The 25,955-nt window shown below is 38.5% G+C and overlaps 75 pseudogenes; all 75 read left to right on the top strand.

Annotated features, from left to right (window-relative positions):
- Nucleotides 1-6: 6 nt before the first annotated feature.
- On the top strand, nt 7-125 carry LOC140566400 (5S ribosomal RNA; annotated as a pseudogene).
- Nucleotides 126-310: 185 nt separating this feature from the next.
- LOC140572839 (5S ribosomal RNA) lies at nt 311-429 on the top strand (annotated as a pseudogene).
- Nucleotides 430-651: 222 nt separating this feature from the next.
- On the top strand, nt 652-770 carry LOC140567936 (5S ribosomal RNA; annotated as a pseudogene).
- Nucleotides 771-955: 185 nt separating this feature from the next.
- LOC140572088 (5S ribosomal RNA) lies at nt 956-1,074 on the top strand (annotated as a pseudogene).
- Nucleotides 1,075-1,259: 185 nt separating this feature from the next.
- LOC140568683 (5S ribosomal RNA) lies at nt 1,260-1,378 on the top strand (annotated as a pseudogene).
- Nucleotides 1,379-1,600: 222 nt separating this feature from the next.
- On the top strand, nt 1,601-1,719 carry LOC140571647 (5S ribosomal RNA; annotated as a pseudogene).
- A 185-nt stretch (nt 1,720-1,904) lies between these two features.
- On the top strand, nt 1,905-2,023 carry LOC140566028 (5S ribosomal RNA; annotated as a pseudogene).
- A 222-nt stretch (nt 2,024-2,245) lies between these two features.
- LOC140571646 (5S ribosomal RNA) lies at nt 2,246-2,364 on the top strand (annotated as a pseudogene).
- Nucleotides 2,365-2,549: 185 nt separating this feature from the next.
- LOC140566027 (5S ribosomal RNA) lies at nt 2,550-2,668 on the top strand (annotated as a pseudogene).
- A 185-nt stretch (nt 2,669-2,853) lies between these two features.
- LOC140568682 (5S ribosomal RNA) lies at nt 2,854-2,972 on the top strand (annotated as a pseudogene).
- A 222-nt stretch (nt 2,973-3,194) lies between these two features.
- Nucleotides 3,195-3,313, top strand: LOC140572122 (5S ribosomal RNA; annotated as a pseudogene).
- A 185-nt stretch (nt 3,314-3,498) lies between these two features.
- On the top strand, nt 3,499-3,617 carry LOC140569942 (5S ribosomal RNA; annotated as a pseudogene).
- A 185-nt stretch (nt 3,618-3,802) lies between these two features.
- LOC140568681 (5S ribosomal RNA) lies at nt 3,803-3,921 on the top strand (annotated as a pseudogene).
- Nucleotides 3,922-4,267: 346 nt separating this feature from the next.
- LOC140571994 (5S ribosomal RNA) lies at nt 4,268-4,386 on the top strand (annotated as a pseudogene).
- Nucleotides 4,387-4,571: 185 nt separating this feature from the next.
- Nucleotides 4,572-4,690, top strand: LOC140568680 (5S ribosomal RNA; annotated as a pseudogene).
- Nucleotides 4,691-4,875: 185 nt separating this feature from the next.
- LOC140568678 (5S ribosomal RNA) lies at nt 4,876-4,994 on the top strand (annotated as a pseudogene).
- A 185-nt stretch (nt 4,995-5,179) lies between these two features.
- Nucleotides 5,180-5,298, top strand: LOC140571181 (5S ribosomal RNA; annotated as a pseudogene).
- A 185-nt stretch (nt 5,299-5,483) lies between these two features.
- Nucleotides 5,484-5,602, top strand: LOC140568676 (5S ribosomal RNA; annotated as a pseudogene).
- A 185-nt stretch (nt 5,603-5,787) lies between these two features.
- LOC140566157 (5S ribosomal RNA) lies at nt 5,788-5,906 on the top strand (annotated as a pseudogene).
- Nucleotides 5,907-6,091: 185 nt separating this feature from the next.
- On the top strand, nt 6,092-6,210 carry LOC140568675 (5S ribosomal RNA; annotated as a pseudogene).
- Nucleotides 6,211-6,395: 185 nt separating this feature from the next.
- LOC140571527 (5S ribosomal RNA) lies at nt 6,396-6,514 on the top strand (annotated as a pseudogene).
- Nucleotides 6,515-6,699: 185 nt separating this feature from the next.
- Nucleotides 6,700-6,818, top strand: LOC140572287 (5S ribosomal RNA; annotated as a pseudogene).
- Nucleotides 6,819-7,040: 222 nt separating this feature from the next.
- On the top strand, nt 7,041-7,159 carry LOC140568674 (5S ribosomal RNA; annotated as a pseudogene).
- A 186-nt stretch (nt 7,160-7,345) lies between these two features.
- On the top strand, nt 7,346-7,464 carry LOC140570561 (5S ribosomal RNA; annotated as a pseudogene).
- A 222-nt stretch (nt 7,465-7,686) lies between these two features.
- LOC140568673 (5S ribosomal RNA) lies at nt 7,687-7,805 on the top strand (annotated as a pseudogene).
- Nucleotides 7,806-8,027: 222 nt separating this feature from the next.
- LOC140568672 (5S ribosomal RNA) lies at nt 8,028-8,146 on the top strand (annotated as a pseudogene).
- A 185-nt stretch (nt 8,147-8,331) lies between these two features.
- LOC140566061 (5S ribosomal RNA) lies at nt 8,332-8,450 on the top strand (annotated as a pseudogene).
- Nucleotides 8,451-9,264: 814 nt separating this feature from the next.
- On the top strand, nt 9,265-9,383 carry LOC140568671 (5S ribosomal RNA; annotated as a pseudogene).
- A 185-nt stretch (nt 9,384-9,568) lies between these two features.
- LOC140570207 (5S ribosomal RNA) lies at nt 9,569-9,687 on the top strand (annotated as a pseudogene).
- Nucleotides 9,688-9,872: 185 nt separating this feature from the next.
- On the top strand, nt 9,873-9,991 carry LOC140572076 (5S ribosomal RNA; annotated as a pseudogene).
- A 222-nt stretch (nt 9,992-10,213) lies between these two features.
- On the top strand, nt 10,214-10,332 carry LOC140571690 (5S ribosomal RNA; annotated as a pseudogene).
- Nucleotides 10,333-10,517: 185 nt separating this feature from the next.
- Nucleotides 10,518-10,636, top strand: LOC140566194 (5S ribosomal RNA; annotated as a pseudogene).
- A 259-nt stretch (nt 10,637-10,895) lies between these two features.
- Nucleotides 10,896-11,014, top strand: LOC140568670 (5S ribosomal RNA; annotated as a pseudogene).
- Nucleotides 11,015-11,199: 185 nt separating this feature from the next.
- LOC140573057 (5S ribosomal RNA) lies at nt 11,200-11,318 on the top strand (annotated as a pseudogene).
- Nucleotides 11,319-11,873: 555 nt separating this feature from the next.
- Nucleotides 11,874-11,992, top strand: LOC140571728 (5S ribosomal RNA; annotated as a pseudogene).
- Nucleotides 11,993-12,177: 185 nt separating this feature from the next.
- LOC140570206 (5S ribosomal RNA) lies at nt 12,178-12,296 on the top strand (annotated as a pseudogene).
- Nucleotides 12,297-12,481: 185 nt separating this feature from the next.
- Nucleotides 12,482-12,600, top strand: LOC140572065 (5S ribosomal RNA; annotated as a pseudogene).
- A 185-nt stretch (nt 12,601-12,785) lies between these two features.
- LOC140570884 (5S ribosomal RNA) lies at nt 12,786-12,904 on the top strand (annotated as a pseudogene).
- Nucleotides 12,905-13,126: 222 nt separating this feature from the next.
- Nucleotides 13,127-13,245, top strand: LOC140570560 (5S ribosomal RNA; annotated as a pseudogene).
- Nucleotides 13,246-13,430: 185 nt separating this feature from the next.
- On the top strand, nt 13,431-13,549 carry LOC140566193 (5S ribosomal RNA; annotated as a pseudogene).
- A 259-nt stretch (nt 13,550-13,808) lies between these two features.
- Nucleotides 13,809-13,927, top strand: LOC140568669 (5S ribosomal RNA; annotated as a pseudogene).
- Nucleotides 13,928-14,112: 185 nt separating this feature from the next.
- On the top strand, nt 14,113-14,231 carry LOC140573104 (5S ribosomal RNA; annotated as a pseudogene).
- Nucleotides 14,232-14,786: 555 nt separating this feature from the next.
- Nucleotides 14,787-14,905, top strand: LOC140568668 (5S ribosomal RNA; annotated as a pseudogene).
- Nucleotides 14,906-15,090: 185 nt separating this feature from the next.
- On the top strand, nt 15,091-15,209 carry LOC140570205 (5S ribosomal RNA; annotated as a pseudogene).
- A 518-nt stretch (nt 15,210-15,727) lies between these two features.
- LOC140572259 (5S ribosomal RNA) lies at nt 15,728-15,846 on the top strand (annotated as a pseudogene).
- A 185-nt stretch (nt 15,847-16,031) lies between these two features.
- LOC140570883 (5S ribosomal RNA) lies at nt 16,032-16,150 on the top strand (annotated as a pseudogene).
- A 222-nt stretch (nt 16,151-16,372) lies between these two features.
- On the top strand, nt 16,373-16,491 carry LOC140573080 (5S ribosomal RNA; annotated as a pseudogene).
- Nucleotides 16,492-16,713: 222 nt separating this feature from the next.
- Nucleotides 16,714-16,832, top strand: LOC140568666 (5S ribosomal RNA; annotated as a pseudogene).
- Nucleotides 16,833-17,054: 222 nt separating this feature from the next.
- LOC140568665 (5S ribosomal RNA) lies at nt 17,055-17,173 on the top strand (annotated as a pseudogene).
- Nucleotides 17,174-17,358: 185 nt separating this feature from the next.
- Nucleotides 17,359-17,477, top strand: LOC140567129 (5S ribosomal RNA; annotated as a pseudogene).
- Nucleotides 17,478-17,699: 222 nt separating this feature from the next.
- On the top strand, nt 17,700-17,818 carry LOC140568664 (5S ribosomal RNA; annotated as a pseudogene).
- A 185-nt stretch (nt 17,819-18,003) lies between these two features.
- Nucleotides 18,004-18,122, top strand: LOC140573103 (5S ribosomal RNA; annotated as a pseudogene).
- Nucleotides 18,123-18,344: 222 nt separating this feature from the next.
- On the top strand, nt 18,345-18,463 carry LOC140572770 (5S ribosomal RNA; annotated as a pseudogene).
- Nucleotides 18,464-18,981: 518 nt separating this feature from the next.
- LOC140568663 (5S ribosomal RNA) lies at nt 18,982-19,100 on the top strand (annotated as a pseudogene).
- Nucleotides 19,101-19,285: 185 nt separating this feature from the next.
- LOC140572258 (5S ribosomal RNA) lies at nt 19,286-19,404 on the top strand (annotated as a pseudogene).
- A 185-nt stretch (nt 19,405-19,589) lies between these two features.
- On the top strand, nt 19,590-19,708 carry LOC140570882 (5S ribosomal RNA; annotated as a pseudogene).
- Nucleotides 19,709-19,930: 222 nt separating this feature from the next.
- On the top strand, nt 19,931-20,049 carry LOC140567268 (5S ribosomal RNA; annotated as a pseudogene).
- A 185-nt stretch (nt 20,050-20,234) lies between these two features.
- Nucleotides 20,235-20,353, top strand: LOC140566191 (5S ribosomal RNA; annotated as a pseudogene).
- A 222-nt stretch (nt 20,354-20,575) lies between these two features.
- On the top strand, nt 20,576-20,694 carry LOC140568662 (5S ribosomal RNA; annotated as a pseudogene).
- Nucleotides 20,695-20,916: 222 nt separating this feature from the next.
- Nucleotides 20,917-21,035, top strand: LOC140568661 (5S ribosomal RNA; annotated as a pseudogene).
- Nucleotides 21,036-21,257: 222 nt separating this feature from the next.
- On the top strand, nt 21,258-21,376 carry LOC140568660 (5S ribosomal RNA; annotated as a pseudogene).
- A 185-nt stretch (nt 21,377-21,561) lies between these two features.
- Nucleotides 21,562-21,680, top strand: LOC140573318 (5S ribosomal RNA; annotated as a pseudogene).
- Nucleotides 21,681-21,902: 222 nt separating this feature from the next.
- Nucleotides 21,903-22,021, top strand: LOC140568659 (5S ribosomal RNA; annotated as a pseudogene).
- Nucleotides 22,022-22,206: 185 nt separating this feature from the next.
- LOC140572257 (5S ribosomal RNA) lies at nt 22,207-22,325 on the top strand (annotated as a pseudogene).
- Nucleotides 22,326-22,547: 222 nt separating this feature from the next.
- LOC140571464 (5S ribosomal RNA) lies at nt 22,548-22,666 on the top strand (annotated as a pseudogene).
- Nucleotides 22,667-22,851: 185 nt separating this feature from the next.
- Nucleotides 22,852-22,970, top strand: LOC140568658 (5S ribosomal RNA; annotated as a pseudogene).
- A 185-nt stretch (nt 22,971-23,155) lies between these two features.
- LOC140568759 (5S ribosomal RNA) lies at nt 23,156-23,274 on the top strand (annotated as a pseudogene).
- A 185-nt stretch (nt 23,275-23,459) lies between these two features.
- On the top strand, nt 23,460-23,578 carry LOC140571463 (5S ribosomal RNA; annotated as a pseudogene).
- Nucleotides 23,579-23,763: 185 nt separating this feature from the next.
- Nucleotides 23,764-23,882, top strand: LOC140568657 (5S ribosomal RNA; annotated as a pseudogene).
- A 185-nt stretch (nt 23,883-24,067) lies between these two features.
- LOC140568748 (5S ribosomal RNA) lies at nt 24,068-24,186 on the top strand (annotated as a pseudogene).
- Nucleotides 24,187-24,371: 185 nt separating this feature from the next.
- On the top strand, nt 24,372-24,490 carry LOC140572161 (5S ribosomal RNA; annotated as a pseudogene).
- Nucleotides 24,491-24,712: 222 nt separating this feature from the next.
- Nucleotides 24,713-24,831, top strand: LOC140568654 (5S ribosomal RNA; annotated as a pseudogene).
- A 185-nt stretch (nt 24,832-25,016) lies between these two features.
- Nucleotides 25,017-25,135, top strand: LOC140570204 (5S ribosomal RNA; annotated as a pseudogene).
- A 185-nt stretch (nt 25,136-25,320) lies between these two features.
- Nucleotides 25,321-25,439, top strand: LOC140572053 (5S ribosomal RNA; annotated as a pseudogene).
- Nucleotides 25,440-25,624: 185 nt separating this feature from the next.
- On the top strand, nt 25,625-25,743 carry LOC140572159 (5S ribosomal RNA; annotated as a pseudogene).
- Nucleotides 25,744-25,955: the final 212 nt, after the last annotated feature.

Raw genomic sequence — 25,955 nt, 5'->3', positions numbered from 1 at the left:
GCTTCTGCTTGAGGCCATTCCATCCTTAGAATGCCTGATCTCGTCTGATCTCAGAAGCTACCAAGGGTTGGGCCTGGTTAGTACTTGAATGGGAGACTGTCTGGGAATACCAGGTGTTGTAAGCTTTTCCAATCCTGCAAACAATTAAAGCTTACATTTCCATGTTATTTACATCTTTTGCACAAATTTGTAGTTGAAACTCTTTTGTGTTGTAAATGTTGATGTGTTGAAATGGAATGCTTTTGCTTGGTTTTGAACAAATATGGTCTTAGCTATGAAATTTGAATCCTCTAGTTTGCAAGGTGCTTCTGCTTACGGCCATTCCACCCTTAGAATGCCTGATCTCGTCTGATCTCAGAAGCTACCTAGGGTTGGGCACGGTTAGTACTTGAATGGGAGACTGTCTGGGAATACCAGGTGTTGTAAGCTTTTCCAATCCTGCAAACAATTAAAGCTTACATTTCCATGTTATTTACATCTTTTGCACAAATTTGTAGATGAAACTCTTTTGTGTTGTAAATGTTGATGTGTTGAAATGGAATGCTTTGTATTGTAAATGTTGATGTGTTGAAATGGAATGCTTTTGCTTGGTTTTGAACAAATATGGTCTTAGCTATGAAATTTGAATCCTCTAGTTTGCAAGGTGCTTCTGCTTGCGGCAGTTCCATCCTTAGAATGCCTGATCTTGTCTGATCTCAGAAGCTACCTAGGGTTGGGCCTGGTTAGTACTTGAATGGGAGACTGTCTGGGAATACCAGGTGTTGTAAGCTTTTCCAATCCTGCAAACAATTAAAGCTTACATTTCCATGTTATTTACATCTTTTGCACAAATTTGTAGTTGAAACTCTTTTGTGTTGTAAATGTTGATGTGTTGAAATGGAATGCTTTTGCTTGGTTTTGAACAAATATGGTCTTAGCTATGAAATTTGAATCCTCTAGTTCGCAAGGTAGTTCTGCTTACGACCATTCCACCCTTAGAATACCTGATCTCGTCTGATCTCAGAAGCTACCTAGGGTTGGGCCTGGTTAGTACTTGAATGGGAGACTGTCTGGGAATATCAGGTGTTGTAAGCTTTTCCAATCCTGCAAACAATTAAAGCTTACATTTCCATGTTATTTACATCTTTTGCACAAATTTGTAGTTGAAACTCTTTTGTGTTGTAAATGTTGATGTGTTGAAATGGAATGCTTTTGCTTGGTTTTGAACAAATATGGTCTTAGCTATGAAATTTGAATCCTCTAGTTTGGAAGGTGCTTCTGCTTACGGCCATTCCACCCTTAGAATGCCTGATCTCGTCTGATCTCAGAAGCTACCTAGGGTTGGGCCTGGTTAGTACTTGAATGGGAGACTGTCTGGGAATACCAGGTGTTGTAAGCTTTTCCAATCCTGCAAACAATTAAAGCTTACATTTCCATGTTATTTACATCTTTTGCACAAATTTGTAGTTGAAACTCTTTTGTGTTGTAAATGTTGATGTGTTGAAATGGAATGCTTTGTGTTGTAAATGTTGATGTGTTGAAATGGAATGCTTTTGCTTGGTTTTGAACAAATATGGTCTTAGCTATGAAATTTGAATCCTCTAGTTTGCAAGGTGCTTCTGCTTACGGCCATTCCACCCTTAGAATGCCTGATCTCGTCTGATCTCAGAAGCTACCTAGGGTTGGGCCTGGTTCGTACTTGAATGGGAGACTGTCTGGGAATACCAGGTGTTGTAAGCTTTTCCAATCCTGCAAACAATTAAAGCTTACATTTCCATGTTATTTACATCTTTTGCACAAATTTGTAGTTGAAACTCTTTTGTGTTGTAAATGTTGATGTGTTGAAATGGAATGCTTTTGCTTGGTTTTGAACAAATATGGTCTTAGCTATGAAATTTGAATCCTCTAGTTTGCAAGGTGCTTCTGCTTACGGCCATTCCACCCTTAGAATGCCTGATCTCGTCTGATCTCAGAAGCTACCTAGGGTTGGGCCTGGTTAGTAATTGAATGGGAGACTGTCTGGGAATATCAGGTGTTGTAAGCTTTTCCAATCCTGCAAACAATTAAAGCTTACATTTCCATGTTATTTACATCTTTTGCACAAATTTGTAGATGAAACTCTTTTGTGTTGTAAATGTTGATGTGTTGAAATGGAATGCTTTGTATTGTAAATGTTGATGTGTTGAAATGGAATGCTTTTGCTTGGTTTTGAACAAATATGGTCTTAGCTATGAAATTTGAATCCTCTAGTTTGCAAGGTGCTTCTGCTTACGGCCATTCCACCCTTAGAATGCCTGATCTCGTCTGATCTCAGAAGCTACCTAGGGTTGGGCCTGGTTCGTACTTGAATGGGAGACTGTCTGGGAATACCAGGTGTTGTAAGCTTTTCCAATCCTGCAAACAATTAAAGCTTACATTTCCATGTTATTTACATCTTTTGCACAAATTTGTAGTTGAAACTCTTTTGTGTTGTAAATGTTGATGTGTTGAAATGGAATGCTTTTGCTTGGTTTTGAACAAATATGGTCTTAGCTATGAAATTTGAATCCTCTAGTTTGCAAGGTGCTTCTGCTTACGGCCATTCCACCCTTAGAATGCCTGATCTCGTCTGATCTCAGAAGCTACCTAGGGTTGGGCCTGGTTAGTAATTGAATGGGAGACTGTCTGGGAATATCAGGTGTTGTAAGCTTTTCCAATCCTGCAAACAATTAAAGCTTACATTTCCATGTTATTTACATCTTTTGCACAAATTTGTAGTTGAAACTCTTTTGTGTTGTAAATGTTGATGTGTTGAAATGGAATGCTTTTGCTTGGTTTTGAACAAATATGGTCTTAGCTATGAAATTTGAATCCTCTAGTTTGCAAGGTGCTTCTGCTTACGGCCATTCCACCCTTAGAATGCCTGATCTCGTCTGATCTCAGAAGCTACCTAGGGTTGGGCCTGGTTAGTACTTGAATGGGAGACTGTCTGGGAATACCAGGTGTTGTAAGCTTTTCCAATCCTGCAAACAATTAAAGCTTACATTTCCATGTTATTTACATCTTTTGCACAAATTTGTAGTTGAAACTCTTTTGTGTTGTAAATGTTGATGTGTTGAAATGGAATGCTTTGTGTTGGAAATGTTGATGTGTTGAAATGGAATGCTTTTGCTTGGTTTTGAACAAATATGGTCTTAGCTATGAAATTTGAATCCTCTAGTTTGCAAGGTGCTTCTGCTTACGGCCATTCCACCCTTAGAATGCCTGATCTCGTCTGATCTCCGAAGCTACCTAGGGTTGGGCCTGGTTAGTACTTGAATGGGAGACTGTCTGGGAATACCAGGTGTTGTAAGCTTTTCCAATCCTGCAAACAATTAAAGCTTACATTTCCATGTTATTTACATCTTTTGCACAAATTTGTAGTTGAAACTCTTTTGTGTTGTAAATGTTGATGTGTTGAAATGGAATGCTTTTGCTTGGTTTTGAACAAATATGGTCTTAGCTATGAAATTTGAATCCTCTAGTTTGCAAGGTGCTTCTGCTTACGGCCATTCCACCCTTAGAATTCCTGATCTCGTCTGATCTCAGAAGCTACCTAGGGTTGGGCCTGGTTAGTACTTGAATGGGAGACTGTCTGGGAATACCAGGTGTTGTAAGCTTTTCCAATCCTGCAAACAATTAAAGCTTACATTTCCATGTTATTTACATCTTTTGCACAAATTTGTAGTTGAAACTCTTTTGTGTTGTAAATGTTGATGTGTTGAAATGGAATGCTTTTGCTTGGTTTTGAACAAATATGGTCTTAGCTATGAAATTTGAATCCTCTAGTTTGCAAGGTGCTTCTGCTTACGGCCATTCCACCCTTAGAATGCCTGATCTCGTCTGATCTCAGAAGCTACCTAGGGTTGGGCCTGGTTAGTACTTGAATGGGAGACTGTCTGGGAATACCAGGTGTTGTAAGCTTTTCCAATCCTGCAAACAATTAAAGCTTACATTTCCATGTTATTTACATCTTTTGCACAAATTTGTAGTTGAAACTCTTTTGTGTTATAAATGTTGATGTGGGTTGGGTCTGGTTAGTACTTGAATGGGAGACTGTCTGGGAATACCAGGTGTTGTAAGCTTTTCCAATCCTGCAAACAATTAAAGCTTACATTTCCATGTTATTTACATCTTTTGCACAAATTTGTAGTTGAAACTCTTTTGTGTTGTAAATGTTGATGTGTTGAAATGGAATGCTTTTGCTTGGTTTTGAACAAATATGGTCTTAGCTATGAAATTTGAATCCTCTAGTTTGCAAGGTTCTTCTGCTTATGGCAATTCCACCCTTAGAATGCCTGATCTCGTCTGATCTCAGAAGCTACCTAGGGTTGGGCCTGGTTAGTACTTGAATGGGAGACTGTCTGGGAATACCAGGTGTTGTAAGCTTTTCCAATCCTGCAAACAATTAAAGCTTACATTTCCATGTTATTTACATCTTTTGCACAAATTTGTAGTTGAAACTCTTTTGTGTTGTAAATGTTGATGTGTTGAAATGGAATGCTTTTGCTTGGTTTTGAACAAATATGGTCTTAGCTATGAAATTTGAATCCTCTAGTTTGCAAGGTGCTTCTGCTTACGGCCATTCCACCCTTAGAATGCCTGATCTCGTCTGATCTCAGAAGCTACCTAGGGTTGGGCCTGGTTAGTACTTGAATGGGAGACTGTCTGGGAATACCAGGTGTTGTAAGCTTTTCCAATCCTGCAAACAATTAAAGCTTACATTTCCATGTTATTTACATCTTTTGCACAAATTTGTAGTTGAAACTCTTTTGTGTTGTAAATGTTGATGTGTTGAAATGGAATGCTTTTGCTTGGTTTTGAACAAATATGGTCTTAGCTATGAAATTTGAATCCTCTAGTTTGCAAGGTGCTTCTGCTTACGGCCATTCCACCCTTAGAATGCCTGATCTCGTCTGATCTCAGAAGCTACCTAGGGTTGGGCCTGGTTAGTACTTGAATGGGAGACTGTCTGGGAATACCAGGTGTTGTAAGCTTTTCCAATCCTGCAAACAATTAAAGCTTACATTTCCATGTTATTTACATCTTTTGCACAAATTTGTAGTTGAAACTCTTTTGTGTTGTAAATGTTGATGTGTTGAAATGGAATGCTTTTGCTTGGTTTTGAACAAATATGGTCTTAGCTATGAAATTTGAATCCTCTAGTTTGCAAGGTGCTTTGGCTTACGGCCATTCCACCCTTAGAATGCCTGATCTCGTCTGATCTCAGAAGGTACCTAGGGTTGGGCCTGGTTAGTACTTGAATGGGAGACTGTCTGGGAATACCAGGTGTTGTAAGCTTTTCCAATCCTGCAAACAATTAAAGTTTACATTTCCATGTTATTTACATCTTTTGCACAAATTTGTAGTTGAAACTCTTTTGTGTTGTAAATGTTGATGTGTTGAAATGGAATGCTTTTGCTTGGTTTTGAACAAATATGGTCTTAGCTATGAAATTTGAATCCTCTAGTTTGCAAGGTGCTTCCGCTTACGGCCATTCCACCCTTAGAATGCCTGATCTCGTCTGATCTCAGAAGCTACCTAGGGTTGGGCCTGGTTAGTACTTGAATGGGAGACTGTCTGGGAATACCAGGTGTTGTAAGCTTTTCCAATCCTGCAAACAATTAAAGCTTACATTTCCATGTTATTTACATCTTTTGCACAAATTTGTAGTTGAAACTCTTTTGTGTTGTAAATGTTGATGTGTTGAAATGGAATGCTTTTGCTTGGTTTTGAACAAATATGGTCTTAGCTATGAAATTTGAATCCTCTAGTTTGCAAGGTGCTTCTGCTTACGGCCGTTCCACCCTTAGAATGCCTGATCTCGTCTGATCTCAGAAGCTACCTAGGGTTGGGCCTGGTTAGTACTTGAATGGGAGACTGTCTGGAAATACCAGGTGTTGTAAGCTTTTCCAATCCTGCAAACAATTAAAGCTTACATTTCCATGTTATTTACATCTTTTGCACAAATTTGTAGTTGAAACTCTTTTGTGTTGTAAATGTTGATGTGTTGAAATGGAATGCTTTTGCTTGGTTTTGAACAAATATGGTCTTAGCTATGAAATTTGAATCCTCTAGTTTGCAAGGTGCTTCTGCTTACGGCCATTCCACCCTTAGAATGCCTGATCTCGTCTGATCTCAGAAGCTACCTAGGGTTGGGCCTGGTTAGTACTTGAATGGGAGACTGTCTGGGAATACCAGGTGTTGTAAGCTTTTCCAATCCTGCAAACAATTAAAGCTTACATTTCCATGTTATTTACATCTTTTGCACAAATTTGTAGTTGAAACTCTTTTGTGTTGTAAATGTTGATGTGTTGAAATGGAATGCTTTTGCTTGGTTTTGAACAAATATGGTCTTAGCTATGAAATTTGAATCCTCTAGTTTGCAAGGTGCTTCTGCTTACGGCCGTTCCACCCTTAGAATGCCTGATCTCGTCTGATCTCAGAAGCTACCTAGGGTTGGGCCTGGTTAGTACTTGAATGGGAGACTGTCTGGGAATACCAGGTGTTGTAAGCTTTTCCAATCCTGCAAACAATTAAAGCTTACATTTCCATGTTATTTACATCTTTTGCACAAATTTGTAGTTGAAACTCTTTTGTGTTGTAAATGTTGATGTGTTGAAATGGAATGCTTTTGCTTGGTTTTGAACAAATATGGTCTTAGCTATGAAATTTGAATCCTCTAGTTTGGAAGGTGCTTCTGCTTACGGCCATTCCACCCTTAGAATGCCTGATCTCGTCTGATCTCAGAAGCTACCTAGGGTTGGGCCTGGTTAGTACTTGAATGGGAGACTGCCTGGGAATACCAGGTGTTTTAAGCTTTTCCAATCCTGCAAACAATTAAAGCTTACATTTCCATGTTATTTACATCTTTTGCACAAATTTGTAGATGAAACTCTTTTGTGTTGTAAATGTTGATGTGTTGAAATGGAATGCTTTGTGTTGTAAATGTTGATGTGTTGAAATGGAATGCTTTTGCTTGGTTTTGAACAAATATGGTCTTAGCTATGAAATTTGAATCCTCTAGTTTGCAAGGTGCTTCTGCTTACGGCCATTCCACCCTTAGAATGCCTGATCTCGTCTGATCTCAGAAGCTACCTAGGGTTGGGCCTGGTTAGTACTTGAATGGGAGACTGTCTGGGAATACCAGGTGTTGTAAGCTTTTCCAATCCTGCAAACAATTAAAGCTTACATTTCCATGTTATTTACATCTTTTGCACAAATTTGTAGTTGAAACTCTTTTGTGTTGTAAATGTTGATGTGTTGAAATGGAATGCTTTTGCTTGGTTTTGAACAAATATGGTCTTAGCTATGAAATTTGAATCCTCTAGGTTTGCAAGGTGCTTCTGCTTACGGCCATTCCACCCTTAGAATGCCTGATCTCGTCTGATCTCAGAAGCTACCTAGGGTTGGGCCTGGTTAGTACTTGAATGGGAGACTGTCTGGGAATATCAGGTGTTGTAAGCTTTTCCAATCCTGCAAACAATTAAAGCTTACATTTCCATGTTATTTACATCTTTTGCACAAATTTGTAGATGAAACTCTTTTGTGTTGTAAATGTTGATGTGTTGAAATGGAATGCTTTGTGTTGTAAATGTTGATGTGTTGAAATTGAATGCTTTTGCTTGGTTTTGAACAAATATGGTCTTAGCTATGAAATTTGAATCCTCTAGTTTGCAAGGTGCTTCTGCTTACGGCCATTCCACCCTTAGAATGCCTGATCTCGTCTGATCTCAGAAGCTACCTAGGGTTGGGCCTGGTTAGTACTTGAATGGGAGACTGTCTGGGAATACCAGGTGTTGTAAGCTTTTCCAATCCTGCAAACAATTAAAGCTTACATTTCCATGTTATTTACATCTTTTGCACAAATTTGTAGATGAAACTCTTTTGTGTTGTAAATGTTGATGTGTTGAAATGGAATGCTTTGTGTTGTAAATGTTGATGTGTTGAAATGGAATGCTTTTGCTTGGTTTTGAACAAATATGGTCTTAGCTATGAAATTTGAATCCTCTAGTTTGCAAGGTGCTTCTGCTTACGGCCATTCCACCCTTAGAATGCCTGATCTCGTCTGATCTCAGAAGCTACCTAGGGTTGGGCCTGGTTAGTACTTGAATGGGAGACTGTCTGGGAATACCAGGTGTTGTAAGCTTTTCCAATCCTGCAAACAATTAAAGCTTACATTTCCATGTTTTTTACATCTTTTGCACAAATTTGTAGTTGAAACTTTTTTGTGTTGTAAATGTTGATGTGTTGAAATGGAATGTTTTTGCTTGGTTTTGAACAAATATGGTCTTAGCTATGAAATTTGAATCCTCTAGTTTGCAAGGTGCTTCTGCTTGCGGCCATTCCATCCTTAGAATGCCTGATCTTGTCTGATCTCAGAAGCTACCAAGGGTTGGGCCTGATTAGTACTTGAATGGGAGACTGTCTGGGAATACCAGGTGTTGTAAGCTTTTCCAATCCTGCAAACAATTAAAGCTTACATTTCCATGTTATTTACATCTTTTGCACAAATTTGTAGATGAAACTCTTTTGTGTTGTAAATGTTGATGTGTTGAAATGGAATGTTTTTGCTTGGTTTTGAACAAATATGGTCTTAGCTATGAAATTTGAATCCTCTAGTTTGCAAGGTGCTTCTGCTTGCGGCCATTCCATCCTTAGAATGCCTGATCTTGTCTGATCTCAGAAGCTACCAAGGGTTGGGTAGCTTCTGAGGGTTGGGCCTGGTTAGTACCAGGTGTTGTAAGCTTTTCCAATCCTGCAAACAATTAAAGCTTACATTTCCATGTTATTTACATCTTTTGCACAAATTTGTAGATGAAACTCTTTTGTGTTGTAAATGTTGATGTGTTGAAATGGAATGTTTTTGCTTGGTTTTGAACAAATATGGTCTTAGCTATGAAATTTGAATCCTCTAGTTTGCAAGGTGCTTCTGCTTGCGGCCATTCCATCCTTAGAATGCCTGATCTTGTCTGATCTCAGAAGCTACCAAGGGTTGGGTAGCTTCTGAGGGTTGGGCCTGGTTAGTACCAGGTGTTGTAAGCTTTTCCAATCCTGCAAACAATTAAAGCTTACATTTCCATGTTATTTACATCTTTTGCACAAATTTGTAGTTGAAACTCTTTTGTGGTGTAAATGTTGATGTGTTGAAATGGAATGCTTTGTGTTGTAAATGTTGATGTGTTGAAATGGAATGCTTTTGCTTGGTTTTGAACAAATATGGTCTTAGCTATGAAATTTGAATCCTCTAGTTTGCAAGGTGCTTCTGCTTACGGCCATTCCACCCTTAGAATGCCTGATCTCGTCTGATCTCAGAAGCTACCTAGGGTTGGGCCTGGTTAGTACTTGAATGGGAGACTGTCTGGGAATACCAGGTGTTGTAAGCTTTTCCAATCCTGCAAACAATTAAAGCTTACATTTCCATGTTTTTTACATCTTTTGCACAAATTTGTAGTTGAAACTCTTTTGTGTTGTAAATGTTGATGTGTTGAAATGGAATGCTTTTGCTTGGTTTTGAACAAATATGGTCTTAGCTATGAAATTTGAATCCTCTAGTTTGCTAGGTGCTTCTGCTTACGGCCATTCCACCCTCAGAATGCCTGATCTCGTCTGATCTCAGAAGCTACCTAGGGTTGGGCCTGGTTAGTACTTGAATGGGAGACTGTCTGGGAATACCAGGTGTTGTAAGCTTTTCCAATCCTGCAAACAATTAAAGCTTACATTTCCATGTTATTTACATCTTTTGCACAAATTTGTAGTTGAAACTCTTTTGTGTTGTAAATGTTGATGTGTTGAAATGGAATGCTTTTGCTTGGTTTTGAACAAATATGGTCTTAGCTATGAAATTTGAATCCTCTAGTTCGCAAGGTAGTTCTGCTTACGACCATTCCACCCTTAGAATACCTGATCTCGTCTGATCTCAGAAGCTACCTAGGGTTGGGCCTGGTTAGTACTTGAATGGGAGACTGTCTGGGAATATCAGGTGTTGTAAGCTTTTCCAATCCTGCAAACAATTAAAGCTTACATTTCCATGTTATTTACATCTTTTGCACAAATTTGTAGTTGAAACTCTTTTGTGTTGTAAATGTTGATGCTTTGAAATGGAATGCTTTGTGTTGTAAATGTTGATGTGTTGAAATGGAATGCTTTTGCTTGGTTTTGAACAAATATGGTCTTAGCTATGAAATTTGAATCCTCTAGTTTGCAAGGTGCTTCTGCTTATGGCCATTCCACCCTTAGAATGCCTGATCTCGTCTGATCTCAGAAGCTACCTAGGGTTGGGCCTGGTTAGTACTTGAATGGGAGACTGTCTGGGAATATCAGGTGTTGTAAGCTTTTCCAATCCTGCAAACAATTAAAGCTTACATTTCCATGTTATTTACATCTTTTGCACAAATTTGTAGTTGAAACTCTTTTGTGTTGTAAATGTTGATGTGTTGAAATGGAATGCTTTTGCTTGGTTTTGAACAAATATGGTCTTAGCTATGAAATTTGAATCCTCTAGTTTGCAAGGTGCTTCTGCTTATGGCCATTCCACCCTTAGAATGCCTGATCTCGTCTGATCTCAGAAGCTACCTAGGGTTGGGCACGGTTAGTACTTGAATGGGAGACTGTCTGGGAATACCAGGTGTTGTAAGCTTTTCCAATCCTGCAAACAATTAAAGCTTACATTTCCATGTTATTTACATCTTTTGCACAAATTTGTAGATGAAACTCTTTTGTGTTGTAAATGTTGATGTGTTGAAATGGAATGCTTTGTATTGTAAATGTTGATGTGTTGAAATGGAATGCTTTGTGTTGTAAATGTTGATGTGTTGAAATGGAATGCTTTTGCTTGGTTTTGAACAAATATGGTCTTAGCTATGAAATTTGAATCCTCTAGTTTGCAAGGTGCTTCTGCTTACGGCCATTCCACCCTTAGAATGCCTGATCTCGTCTGATCTCAGAAGCTACCTAGGGTTGGGCCTGGTTAGTACTTGAATGGGAGACTGTCTGGGAATACCAGGTGTTGTAAGCTTTTCCAATCCTGCAAACAATTAAAGCTTACATTTCCATGTTTTTTACATCTTTTGCACAAATTTGTAGTTGAAACTTTTTTGTGTTGTAAATGTTGATGTGTTGAAATGGAATGTTTTTGCTTGGTTTTGAACAAATATGGTCTTAGCTATGAAATTTGAATCCTCTAGTTTGCAAGGTGCTTCTGCTTGCGGCCATTCCATCCTTAGAATGCCTGATCTTGTCTGATCTCAGAAGCTAGCAAGGGTTGGGCCTGGTTAGTACTTGAATGGGAGACTGTCTGGGAATACCAGGTGTTGTAAGCTTTTCCAATCCTGCAAACAATTAAAGCTTACATTTCCATGTTATTTACATCTTTTGCACAAATTTGTAGATGAAACTCTTTTGTGTTGTAAATGTTGATGTGTTGAAATGGAATGCTTTGTTTTGTAAATGTTGATGTGTTGAAATGGAATGCTTTTGCTTGGTTTTGAACAAATATGGTCTTAGCTATGAAATTTGAATCCTCTAGTTTGCAAGGTGCTTCTGCTTGCGGCCATTCCATCCTTAGAATGCCTGATCTTGTCTGATCTCAGAAGCTACCAAGGGTTGGGTAGCTTCTGAGGGTTGGGCCTGGTTAGTACCAGGTGTTGTAAGCTTTTCCAATCCTGCAAACAATTAAAGCTTACATTTCCATGTTATTTACATCTTTTGCACAAATTTGTAGTTGAAACTCTTTTGTTGTGTAAATGTTGATGTGTTGAAATGGAATGCTTTGTGTTGTAAATGTTGATGTGTTGAAATGGAATGCTTTTGCTTGGTTTTGAACAAATATGGTCTTAGCTATGAAATTTGAATCCTCTAGTTTGCAAGGTGCTTCTGCTTACGGCCATTCCACCCTTAGAATGCCTGATCTCGTCTGATCTCAGAAGCTACCTAGGGTTGGGTCTGGTTAGTACTTGAATGGGAGACTGTCTGGGAATACCAGGTGTTGTAAGCTTTTCCAATCCTGCAAACAATTAAAGCTTACATTTCCATGTTTTTTACATCTTTTGCACAAATTTGTAGTTGAAACTCTTTTGTGTTGTAAATGTTGATGTGTTGAAATGGAATGCTTTTGCTTGGTTTTGAACAAATATGGTCTTAGCTATGAAATTTGAATCCTCTAGTTTGCTAGGTGCTTCTGCTTACGGCCATTCCACCCTCAGAATGCCTGATCTCGTCTGATCTCAGAAGCTACCTAGGGTTGGGCCTGGTTAGTACTTGAATGGGAGACTGTCTGGGAATACCAGGTGTTGTAAGCTTTTCCAATCCTGCAAACAATTAAAGCTTACATTTCCATGTTATTTACATCTTTTGCACAAATTTGTAGTTGAAACTCTTTTGTGTTGTAAATGTTGATGTGTTGAAATGGAATGCTTTTGCTTGGTTTTGAACAAATATGGTCTTAGCTATGAAATTTGAATCCTCTAGTTCGCAAGGTAGTTCTGCTTACGACCATTCCACCCTTAGAATACCTGATCTCGTCTGATCTCAGAAGCTACCTAGGGTTGGGCCTGGTTAGTACTTGAATGGGAGACTGTCTGGGAATATCAGGTGTTGTAAGCTTTTCCAATCCTGCAAACAATTAAAGCTTACATTTCCATGTTATTTACATCTTTTGCACAAATTTGTAGTTGAAACTCTTTTGTGTTGTAAATGTTGATGTGTTGAAATGGAATGCTTTTGCTTGGTTTTGAACAAATATGGTCTTAGCTATGAAATTTGAATCCTCTAGTTTGCAAGGTGCTTCTGCTTACGGCCATTCCACCCTTAGAATTCCTGATCTCGTCTGATCTCAGAAGCTACCTAGGGTTGGGCCTGGTTAGTACTTGAATGGGAGACTGTCTGGGAATATCAGGTGTTGTAAGCTTTTCCAATCCTGCAAACAATTAAAGCTTACATTTCCATGTTATTTACATCTTTTGCACAAATTTGTAGTTGAAACTCTTTTGTGTTGTAAATGTTGATGCTTTGAAATGGAATGCTTTGTGTTGTAAATGTTGATGTGTTGAAATGGAATGCTTTTGCTTGGTTTTGAACAAATATGGTCTTAGCTATGAAATTTGAATCCTCTAGTTTGCAAGGTGCTTCTGCTTACGGCCATTCCACCCTTAGAATGCCTGATCTCGTCTGATCTCAGAAGCTACCTAGGGTTGGGCCTGGTTAGTACTTGAATGGGAGACTGTCTGGGAATATCAGGTGTTGTAAGCTTTTCCAATCCTGCAAACAATTAAAGCTTACATTTCCATGTTATTTACATCTTTTGCACAAATTTGTAGTTGAAACTCTTTTGTGTTGTAAATGTTGATGTGTTGAAATGGAATGCTTTTGCTTGGTTTTGAACAAATATGGTCTTAGCTATGAAATTTGAATCCTCTAGTTTGCAAGGTGCTTCTGCTTATGGCCATTCCACCCTTAGAATGCCTGATCTCGTCTGATCTCAGAAGCTACCTAGGGTTGGGCACGGTTAGTACTTGAATGGGAGACTGTCTGGGAATACCAGGTGTTGTAAGCTTTTCCAATCCTGCAAACAATTAAAGCTTACATTTCCATGTTATTTACATCTTTTGCACAAATTTGTAGATGAAACTCTTTTGTGTTGTAAATGTTGATGTGTTGAAATGGAATGCTTTGTATTGTAAATGTTGATGTGTTGAAATGGAATGCTTTGTGTTGTAAATGTTGATGTGTTGAAATGGAATGCTTTTGCTTGGTTTTGAACAAATATGGTCTTAGCTATGAAATTTGAATCCTCTAGTTTGCAAGGTGCTTCTGCTTACGGCCATTCCACCCTTAGAATGCCTGATCTCGTCTGATCTCAGAAGCTACCTAGGGTTGGGCCTGGTTAGTACTTGAATGGGAGACTGTCTGGGAATACCAGGTGTTGTAAGCTTTTCCAATCCTGCAAACAATTAAAGCTTACATTTCCATGTTTTTTACATCTTTTGCACAAATTTGTAGTTGAAACTTTTTTGTGTTGTAAATGTTGATGTGTTGAAATGGAATGTTTTTGCTTGGTTTTGAACAAATATGGTCTTAGCTATGAAATTTGAATCCTCTAGTTTGCAAGGTGCTTCTGCTTGCGGCCATTCCATCCTTAGAATGCCTGATCTTGTCTGATCTCAGAAGCTACCAAGGGTTGGGCCTGGTTAGTACTTGAATGGGAGACTGTCTGGGAATACCAGGTGTTGTAAGCTTTTCCAATCCTGCAAACAATTAAAGCTTACATTTCCATGTTATTTACATCTTTTGCACAAATTTGTAGATGAAACTCTTTTGTGTTGTAAATGTTGATGTGTTGAAATGGAATGCTTTGTTTTGTAAATGTTGATGTGTTGAAATGGAATGCTTTTGCTTGGTTTTGAACAAATATGGTCTTAGCTATGAAATTTGAATCCTCTAGTTTGCAAGGTGCTTCTGCTTGCGGCCATTCCATCCTTAGAATGCCTGATCTTGTCTGATCTCAGAAGCTACCAAGGGTTGGGTAGCTTCTGAGGGTTGGGCCTGGTTAGTACCAGGTGTTGTAAGCTTTTCCAATCCTGCAAACAATTAAAGCTTACATTTCCATGTTATTTACATCTTTTGCACAAATTTGTAGTTGAAACTCTTTTGTTGTGTAAATGTTGATGTGTTGAAATGGAATGCTTTGTGTTGTAAATGTTGATGTGTTGAAATGGAATGCTTTTGCTTGGTTTTGAACAAATATGGTCTTAGCTATGAAATTTGAATCCTCTAGTTTGCAAGGTGCTTCTGCTTACGGCCATTCCACCCTTAGAATGCCTGATCTCGTCTGATCTCAGAAGCTACCTAGGGTTGGGCCTGGTTAGTACTTGAATGGGAGACTGTCTGGGAATACCAGGTGTTGTAAGCTTTTCCAATCCTGCAAACAATTAAAGCTTACATTTCCATGTTTTTTACATCTTTTGCACAAATTTGTAGTTGAAACTCTTTTGTGTTGTAAATGTTGATGTGTTGAAATGGAATGCTTTTGCTTGGTTTTGAACAAATATGGTCTTAGCTATGAAATTTGAATCCTCTAGTTTGCTAGGTGCTTCTGCTTACGGCCATTCCACCCTCAGAATGCCTGATCTCGTCTGATCTCAGAAGCTACCTAGGGTTGGGCCTGGTTAGTACTTGAATGGGAGACTGTCTGGGAATACCAGGTGTTGTAAGCTTTTCCAATCCTGCAAACAATTAAAGCTTACATTTCCATGTTATTTACATCTTTTGCACAAATTTGTAGTTGAAACTCTTTTGTGTTTTAAATGTTGATGTGTTGAAATGGAATGCTTTTGCTTGGTTTTGAACAAATATGGTCTTAGCTATGAAATTTGAATCCTCTAGTTTGCAAGGTGCTTCTGCTTACGGCCATTCCACCCTTAGAATGCCTGATCTTGTCTGATCTCAGAAGCTACCAAGGGTTGGGTAGCTTCTGAGGGTTGGGCCTGGTTAGTACCAGGTGTTGTAAGCTTTTCCAATCCTGCAAACAATTAAAGCTTACATTTCCATGTTATTTACATCTTTTGCACAAATTTGTAGTTGAAACTCTTTTGTGGTGTAAATGTTGATGTGTTGAAATGGAATGCTTTGTGTTGTAAATGTTGATGTGTTGAAATGGAATGCTTTTGCTTGGTTTTGAACAAATATGGTCTTAGCTATGAAATTTGAATCCTCTAGTTCGCAAGGTAGTTCTGCTTACGACCATTCCACCCTTAGAATACCTGATCTCGTCTGATCTCAGAAGCTACCTAGGGTTGGGCCTGGTTAGTACTTGAATGTGAGACTGTCTGGGAATATCAGGTGTTGTAAGCTTTTCCAATCCTGCAAACAATTAAAGCTTACATTTCCATGTTATTTACATCTTTTGCACAAATTTGTAGTTGAAACTCTTTTGTGTTGTAAATGTTGATGTGTTGAAATGGAATGCTTTTGCTTGGTTTTGAACAAATATGGTCTTAGCTATGAAATTTGAATCCTCTAGTTTGCAAGGTGCTTCTGCTTACGGCCATTCCACCCTTAGAATTCCTGATCTCGTCTGATCTCAGAAGCTACCTAGGGTTGGGCCTGGTTAGTACTTGAATGGGAGACTGTCTGGGAATATCAGGTGTTGTAAGCTTTTCCAATCCTGCAAACAATTAAAGCTTACATTTCCATGTTATTTACATCTTTTGCACAAATTTGTAGTTGAAACTCTTTTGTGTTGTAAATGTTGATGTTTTGAAATGGAATGCTTTGTGTTGTAAATGTTGATGTGTTGAAATGGAATGCTTTTGCTTGGTTTTGAACAAATATGGTCTTAGCTATGAAATTTGAATCCTCTAGTTTGCAAGGTGCTTCTGCTTATGGCCATTCCACCCTTAGAATGCCTGATCTCGTCTGAACTCAGAAGCTACCTAGGGTTGGGCACGGTTAGTACTTGAATGGGAGACTGTCTGGGAATACCAGGTGTTGTAAGCTTTTCCAATCCTGCAAACAATTAAAGCTTACATTTCCATGTTATTTACATCTTTTGCACAAATTTGTAGATGAAACTCTTTTGTGTTGTAAATGTTGATGTGTTGAAATGGAATGCTTTGTATTGTAAATGTTGATGTGTTGAAATGGAATGCTTTTGCTTGGTTTTGAACAAATATGGTCTTAGCTATGAAATTTGAATCCTCTAGTTTGCAAGGTGCTTCTGCTTACGGCCATTCCACCCTTAGAATGCCTGATCTCGTCTGATCTCAGAAGCTACCTAGGGTTGGGCCTGGTTAGTACTTGAATGGGAGACTGTCTGGGAATACCAGGTGTTGTAAGCTTTTCCAATCCTGCAAACAATTAAAGCTTACATTTCCATGTTATTTACATCTTTTGCACAAATTTGTAGATGAAACTCTTTTGTGTTGTAAATGTTGATGTGTTGAAATGGAATGCTTTGTGTTGTAAATGTTGATGTGTTGAAATGGAATGCTTTTGCTTGGTTTTGAACAAATATGGTCTTAGCTATGAAATTTGAATCCTCTAGTTTGCAAGGTGCTTCTGCTTACGGCCATTCCACCCTTAGAATGCCTGATCTCGTCTGATCTCAGAAGCTACCTAGGGTTGGGCCTGGTTAGTACTTGAATGGGAGACTGTCTGGGAATACCAGGTGTTGTAAGCTTTTCCAATCCTGCAAACAATTAAAGCTTACATTTCCATGTTTTTTACATCTTTTGCACAAATTTGTAGTTGAAACTTTTTTGTGTTGTAAATGTTGATGTGTTGAAATGGAATGTTTTTGCTTGGTTTTGAACAAATATGGTCTTAGCTATGAAATTTGAATCCTCTAGTTTGCAAGGTGCTTCTGCTTGCGGCCATTCCATCCTTAGAATGCCTGATCTCGTCTGATCTCAGAAGCTACCTAGGGTTGGGCACGGTTAGTACTTGAATGGGAGACTGTCTGGGAATACCAGGTGTTGTAAGCTTTTCCAATCCTGCAAACAATTAAAGCTTACATTTCCATGTTATTTACATCTTTTGCACAAATTTGTAGATGAAACTCTTTTGTGTTGTAAATGTTGATGTGTTGAAATGGAATGCTTTGTATTGTAAATGTTGATGTGTTGAAATGGAATGCTTTTGCTTGGTTTTGAACAAATATGGTCTTAGCTATGAAATTTGAATCCTCTAGTTTGCAAGGTGCTTCTGCTTACGGCCATTCCACCCTTAGAATGCCTGATCTCGTCTGATCTCAGAAGCTACCTAGGGTTGGGCCTGGTTAGTACTTGAATGGGAGACTGTCTGGGAATACCAGGTGTTGTAAGCTTTTCCAATCCTGCAAACAATTAAAGCTTACATTTCCATGTTTTTTACATCTTTTGCACAAATTTGTAGTTGAAACTTTTTTGTGTTGTAAATGTTGATGTGTTGAAATGGAATGTTTTTGCTTGGTTTTGAACAAATATGGTCTTAGCTATGAAATTTGAATCCTCTAGTTTGCAAGGTGCTTCTGCTTGCGGCCATTCCATCCTTAGAATGCCTGATCTTGTCTGATCTCAGAAGCTACCAAGGGTTGGGCCTGGTTAGTACTTGAATGGGAGACTGTCTGGGAATACCAGGTGTTGTAAGCTTTTCCAATCCTGCAAACAATTAAAGCTTACATTTCCATGTTATTTACATCTTTTGCACAAATTTGTAGATGAAACTCTTTTGTGTTGTAAATGTTGATGTGTTGAAATGGAATGCTTTGTGTTGTAAATGTTGATGTGTTGAAATGGAATGCTTTTGCTTGGTTTTGAACAAATATGGTCTTAGCTATGAAATTTGAATCCTCTAGTTTGCAAGGTGCTTCTGCTTATGGCCATTCCACCCTTAGAATGCCTGATCTCGTCTGATCTCAGAAGCTACCTAGGGTTGGGCCTGGTTAGTACGTGAATGGGAGACTGTCTGGGAATACCAGGTGTTGTAAGCTTTTCCAATCCTGCAAACAATTAAAGCTTACATTTCCATGTTTTTTACATCTTTTGCACAAATTTGTAGTTGAAACACTTTTGTGTTGTAAATGTTGATGTGTTGAAATGGAATGTTTTTGCTTGTTTTTGAACAAATATGGTCTTAGCTATGAAACTTGAATCCTCTAGTTTGCAAGGTGCTTCTGCTTGCGGCCATTCCATCCTTAGAATGCCTGATCTTGTCTGATCTCAGAAGCTACCAAGGGTTGGGTAGCTTCTGAGGGTTGGGCCTGGTTAGTACCAGGTGTTGTAAGCTTTTCCAATCCTGCAAACAATTAAAGCTTACATTTCCATGTTATTTACATCTTTTGCACAAATTTGTAGTTGAAACTCTTTTGTGGTGTAAATGTTGATGTGTTGAAATGGAATGCTTTGTGTTGTAAATGTTGATGTGTTGAAATGGAATGCTTTTGCTTGGTTTTGAACAAATATGGTCTTAGCTATGAAATTTGAATCCTCTAGTTTGCAAGGTGCTTCTGCTTACGGCCATTCCACCCTTAGAATGCCTGATCTCGTCTGATCTCAGAAGCTACCTAGGGTTGGGCCTGGTTAGTACTTGAATGGGAGACTGTCTGGGAATACCAGGTGTTGTAAGCTTTTCCAATCCTGCAAACAATTAAAGCTTACATTTCCATGTTTTTTACATCTTTTGCACAAATTTGTAGTTGAAACTCTTTTGTGTTGTAAATGTTGATGTGTTGAAATGGAATGCTTTTGCTTGGTTTTGAACAAATATGGTCTTAGCTATGAAATTTGAATCCTCTAGTTCGCAAGGTAGTTCTGCTTACGACCATTCCACCCTTAGAATACCTGATCTCGTCTGATCTCAGAAGCTACCTAGGGTTGGGCCTGGTTAGTACTTGAATGTGAGACTGTCTGGGAATATCAGGTGTTGTAAGCTTTTCCAATCCTGCAAACAATTAAAGCTTACATTTCCATGTTATTTACATCTTTTGCACAAATTTGTAGTTGAAACTCTTTTGTGTTGTAAATGTTGATGTGTTGAAATGGAATGCTTTTGCTTGGTTTTGAACAAATATGGTCTTAGCTATGAAATTTGAATCCTCTAGTTTGCAAGGTGCTTCTGCTTACGGCCATTCCACCCTTAGAATTCCTGATCTCGTCTGATCTCAGAAGCTACCTAGGGTTGGGCCTGGTTAGTACTTGAATGGGAGACTGTCTGGGAATATCAGGTGTTGTAAGCTTTTCCAATCCTGCAAACAATTAAAGCTTACATTTCCATGTTATTTACATCTTTTGCACAAATTTGTAGTTGAAACTCTTTTGTGTTGTAAATGTTGATGTTTTGAAATGGAATGCTTTGTGTTGTAAATGTTGATGTGTTGAAATGGAATGCTTTTGCTTGGTTTTGAACAAATATGGTCTTAGCTATGAAATTTGAATCCTCTAGTTTGCAAGGTGCTTCTGCTTACGGCCATTCCACCCTTAGAATGCCTGGTCTCGTCTGATCTCAGAAGCTACCTAGGGTTGGGCACGGTTAGTACTTGAATGGGAGACTGTCTGGGAATATCAGGTGTTGTAAGCTTTTCCAATCCTGCAAACAATTAAAGCTTACATTTCCATGTTATTTACATCTTTTGCACAAATTTGTAGTTGAAACTCTTTTGTGTTGTAAATGTTGATGTGTTGAAATGGAATGCTTTTGCTTGGTTTTGAACAAATATGGTCTTAGCTATGAAATTTGAATCCTCTAGTTTGCAAGGTGCTTCTGCTTATGGCCATTCCACCCTTAGAATGCCTGATCTCGTCTGATCTCAGAAGCTACCTAGGGTTGGGCACGGTTAGTACTTGAATGGGAGACTGTCTGGGAATACCAGGTGTTGTAAGCTTTTCCAATCCTGCAAACAATTAAAGCTTACATTTCCATGTTATTTACATCTTTTGCACAAATTTGTAGATGAAACTCTTTTGTGTTGTAAATGTTGATGTGTTGAAATGGAATGCTTTGTATTGTAAATGTTGATGTGTTGAAATGGAATGCTTTTGCTTGGTTTTGAACAAATATGGTCTTAGCTATGAAATTTGAATCCTCTAGTTTGCAAGGTGCTTCTGCTTACGGCCATTCCACCCTTAGAATGCCTGATCTCGTCTGATCTCAGAAGCTACCTAGGGTTGGGCCTGGTTAGTACTTGAATGGGAGACTGTCTGGGAATACCAGGTGTTGTAAGCTTTTCCAATCCTGCAAACAATTAAAGCTTACATTTCCATGTTATTTACATCTTTTGCACAAATTTGTAGATGAAACTCTTTTGTGTTGTAAATGTTGATGTGTTGAAATGGAATGCTTTGTGTTGTAAATGTTGATGTGTTGAAATGGAATGCTTTTGCTTGGTTTTGAACAAATATGGTCTTAGCTATGAAATTTGAATCCTCTAGTTTGCAAGGTGCTTCTGCTTACGGCCATTCCACCCTTAGAATGCCTGATCTCGTCTGATCTCAGAAGCTACCTAGGGTTGGGCCTGGTTAGTACTTGAATGGGAGACTGTCTGGGAATACCAGGTGTTGTAAGCTTTTCCAATCCTGCAAACAATTAAAGCTTACATTTCCATGATTTTTACATCTTTTGCACAAATTTGTAGTTGAAACTTTTTTGTGTTGTAAATGTTGATGTGTTGAAATGGAATGATTTGTATTGTAAATGTTGATGTGTTGAAATGGAATGCTTTTGCTTGGTTTTGAACAAATATGGTCTTAGCTATGAAATTTGAATCCTCTAGTTTGCAAGGTGCTTCTGCTTACGGCCATTCCACCCTTAGAATGCCTGATCTCGTCTGATCTCAGAAGCTACCTAGGGTTGGGCCTGGTTAGTACTTGAATGGGAGACTGTCTGGGAATACCAGGTGTTGTAAGCTTTTCCAATCCTGCAAACAATTAAAGCTTACATTTCCATGTTTTTTACATCTTTTGCACAAATTTGTAGTTGAAACTTTTTTGTGTTGTAAATGTTGATGTGTTGAAATGGAATGTTTTTGCTTGGTTTTGAACAAATATGGTCTTAGCTATGAAATTTGAATCCTCTAGTTTGCAAGGTGCTTCTGCTTGCGGCCATTCCATCCTTAGAATGCCTGATCTTGTCTGATCTCAGAAGCTACCAAGGGTTGGGCCTGGTTAGTACTTGAATGGGAGACTGTCTGGGAAAACCAGGTGTTGTAAGCTTTTCCAATCCTGCAAACAATTAAAGCTTACATTTCCATGTTATTTACATCTTTTGCACAAATTTGTAGTTGAAACTCTTTTGTGGTGTAAATGTTGATGTGTTGAAATGGAATGCTTTGTGTTGTAAATGTTGATGTGTTTAAATGGAATGCTTTTGCTTGGTTTTGAACAAATATGGTCTTAGCTATGAAATTTGAATCCTCTAGTTTGCAAGGTGCTTCTGCTTACGGCCATTCCACCCTTAGAATGCCTGATCTCGTCTGATCTCAGAAGCTACCTAGGGTTGGGCCTGGTTAGTACTTGAATGGGAGACTGTCTGGGAATACCAGGTGTTGTAAGCTTTTCCAATCCTGCAAACAATTAAAGCTTACATTTCCATGTTTTTTACATCTTTTGCACAAATTTGTAGTTGAAACTCTTTTGTGTTGTAAATGTTGATGTGTTGAAATGGAATGCTTTTGCTTGGTTTTGAACAAATATGGTCTTAGCTATGAAATTTGAATCCTCTAGTTCGCAAGGTAGTTCTGCTTACGACCATTCCACCCTTAGAATACCTGATCTCGTCTGATCTCAGAAGCTACCTAGGGTTGGGCCTGGTTAGTACTTGAATGTGAGACTGTCTGGGAATATCAGGTGTTGTAAGCTTTTCCAATCCTGCAAACAATTAAAGCTTACATTTCCATGTTATTTACATCTTTTGCACAAATTTGTAGTTGAAACTCTTTTGTGTTGTAAATGTTGATGTTTTGAAATGGAATGCTTTGTGTTGTAAATGTTGATGTGTTGAAATGGAATGCTTTTGCTTGGTTTTGAACAAATATGGTCTTAGCTATGAAATTTGAATCCTCTAGTTTGCAAGGTGCTTCTGCTTACGGCCATTCCACCCTTAGAATGCCTGGTCTCGTCTGATCTCAGAAGCTACCTAGGGTTGGGCCTGGTTAGTACTTGAATGGGAGACTGTCTGGGAATACCAGGTGTTGTAAGCTTTTCCAATCCTGCAAACAATTAAAGCTTACATTTCCATGTTATTTACATCTTTTGCACAAATTTGTAGTTGAAACTCTTTTGTGTTGTAAATGTTGATGTGTTGAAATGGAATGCTTTTGCTTGGTTTTGAACAAATATGGTCTTAGCTATGAAATTTGAATCCTCTAGTTTGCAAGGTGCTTCTGCTTACGGCCATTCCACCCTTAGAATGCCTGATCTCGTCTGATCTCAGAAGCTACCTAGGGTTGGGCCTGGTTAGTACTTGAATGGGAGACTGTCTGGGAATACCAGGTGTTGTAAGCTTTTCCAATCCTGCAAACAATTAAAGCTTACATTTCCATGTTATTTACATCTTTTGCACAAATTTGTAGTTGAAACTCTTTTGTGTTGTAAATGTTGATGTGTTGAAATGGAATGCTTTTGCTTGGTTTTGAACAAATATGGTCTTAGCTATGAAATTTGAATCCTCTAGTTTGCAAGGTGCTTCTGCTTACGGCCATTCCACCCTTAGAATGCCTGATCTCGTCTGATCTCAGAAGCTACCAAGGGTTGGGCCTGGTTAGTACTTGAATGGGAGACTGTCTGGGAATACCAGGTGTTGTAAGCTTTTCCAATCCTGCAAACAATTAAAGCTTACATTTCCATGTTATTTACATCTTTTGCACAAATTTGTAGTTGAAACTCTTTTGTGTTGTAAATGTTGATGTGTTGAAATGGAATGCTTTTGCTTGGTTTTGAACAAATATGGTCTTAGCTATGAAATTTGAATCCTCTAGTTTGCAAGGTGCTTCTGCTTACGGCCATTCCACCCTTAGAATGCCTGGTCTCGTCTGATCTCAGAAGCTACCTAGGGTTGGGCCTGGTTAGTACTTGAATGGGAGACTGTCTGGGAATACCAGGTGTTGTAAGCTTTTCCAATCCTGCAAACAATTAAAGCTTACATTTCCATGTTATTTACATCTTTTGCACAAATTTGTAGTTGAAACTCTTTTGTGTTGTAAATGTTGATGTGTTGAAATGGAATGCTTTTGCTTGGTTTTGAACAAATATGGTCTTAGCTATGAAATTTGAATCCTCTAGTTTGCAAGGTGCTTCTGCTTACGGCCATTCCACCCTTAGAATGCCTGATCTCGTCTGATCTCAGAAGCTACCTAGGGTTGGGCCTGGTTAGTACTTGAATGGGAGACTGTCTGGGAATACCAGGTGTTGTAAGCTTTTCCAATCCTGCAAACAATTAAAGCTTACATTTCCATGTTATTTACATCTTTTGCACAAATTTGTAGTTGAAACTCTTTTGTGTTGTAAATGTTGATGTGTTGAAATGGAATGCTTTTGCTTGGTTTTGAACAAATATGGTCTTAGCTATGAAATTTGAATCCTCTAGTTTGCAAGGTGCTTCTGCTTACGGCCATTCCACCCTTAGAATGCCTGATCTCGTCTGATCTCAGAAGCTACCAAGGGTTGGGCCTGGTTAGTACTTGAATGGGAGACTGTCTGGGAATACCAGGTGTTGTAAGCTTTTCCAATCCTGCAAACAATTAAAGCTTACATTTCCATGTTATTTACATCTTTTGCACAAATTTGTAGTTGAAACTCTTTTGTGTTGTAAATGTTGATGTGTTGAAATGGAATGCTTTTGCTTGGTTTTGAACAAATATGGTCTTAGCTATGAAATTTGAATCCTCTAGTTTGCAAGGTGCTTCTGCTTACGGCCATTCCACCCTTAGAATGCCTGATCTTGTCTGATCTCAGAAGCTACCTAGGGTTGGGCCTGGTTAGTACTTGAATGGGAGACTGTCTGGGAATACCAGGTGTTGTAAGCTTTTCCAATCCTGCAAACAATTAAAGCTTACATTTCCATGTTATTTACATCTTTTGCACAAATTTGTAGTTGAAACTCTTTTGTGGTGTAAATGTTGATGTGTTGAAATGGAATGCTTTGTGTTGTAAATGTTGATGTGTTGAAATGGAATGCTTTTGCTTGGTTTTGAACAAATATGGTCTTAGCTATGAAATTTGAATCCTCTAGTTTGCAAGGTGCTTCTGCTTACGGCCATTCCACCCTTAGAATGCCTGATCTCGTCTGATCTCAGAAGCTACCTAGGGTTGGGCCTGGTTAGTACTTGAATGGGAGACTGTCTGGGAATACCAGGTGTTGTAAGCTTTTCCAATCCTGCAAACAATTAAAGCTTACATTTCCATGTTTTTTACATCTTTTGCACAAATTTGTAGTTGAAACTCTTTTGTGTTGTAAATGTTGATGTGTTGAAATGGAATGCTTTTGCTTGGTTTTGAACAAATATGGTCTTAGCTATGAAATTTGAATCCTCTAGTTTGCTAGGTGCTTCTGCTTACGGCCATTCCACCCTCAGAATGCCTGATCTCGTCTGATCTCAGAAGCTACCTAGGGTTGGGCCTGGTTAGTACTTGAATGGGAGACTGTCTGGGAATACCAGGTGTTGTAAGCTTTTCCAATCCTGCAAACAATTAAAGCTTACATTTCCATGTTATTTAAATCTTTTGCACAAATTTGTAGTTGAAACTCTTTTGTGTTGTAAATGTTGATGTGTTGAAATGGAATGCTTTTGCTTGGTTTTGAACAAATATGGTCTTAGCTATGAAATTTGAATCCTCTAGTTCGCAAAGTAGTTCTGCTTACGACCATTCCACCCTTAGAATACCTGATCTCGTCTGATCTCAGAAGCTACCTAGGGTTGGGCCTGGTTAGTACTTGAATGGGAGACTGTCTGGGAATATCAGGTGTTGTAAGCTTTTCCAATCCTGCAAACAATTAAAGCTTACATTTCCATGTTATTTACATCTTTTGCACAAATTTGTAGTTGAAACTCTTTTGTGTTGTAAATGTTGATGTGTTGAAATGGAATGCTTTTGCTTGGTTTTGAACAAATATGGTCTTAGCTATGAAATTTGAATCCTCTAGTTTGCAAGGTGCTTCTGCTTACGGCCATTCCACCCTTAGAATGCCTGATCTTGTCTGATCTCAGAAGCTACCTAGGGTTGGGCCTGGTTAGTACTTGAATGGGAGACTGTCTGGGAATACCAGGTGTTGTAAGCTTTTCCAATCCTGCAAACAATTAAAGCTTACATTTCCATGTTATTTACATCTTTTGCACAAATTTGTAGTTGAAACTCTTTTGTGTTGTAAATGTTGATGTGTTGAAATGGAATGCTTTGTGTTGTAAATGTTGATGTGTTGAAATGGAATGCTTTTGCTTGGTTTTGAACAAATATGGTCTTAGCTATGAAATTTGAATCCTCTAGTTTGCA

The sequence above is a fragment of the Salminus brasiliensis genome, chromosome 11 (assembly GCF_030463535.1).
Source record: "Salminus brasiliensis chromosome 11, fSalBra1.hap2, whole genome shotgun sequence".
Classification (NCBI taxonomy): domain Eukaryota; kingdom Metazoa; phylum Chordata; class Actinopteri; order Characiformes; family Bryconidae; genus Salminus; species Salminus brasiliensis.
The sequence above is the reverse complement of the archived record's forward strand: the minus strand, read 5'-3'. Positions and strand labels throughout refer to the sequence as shown.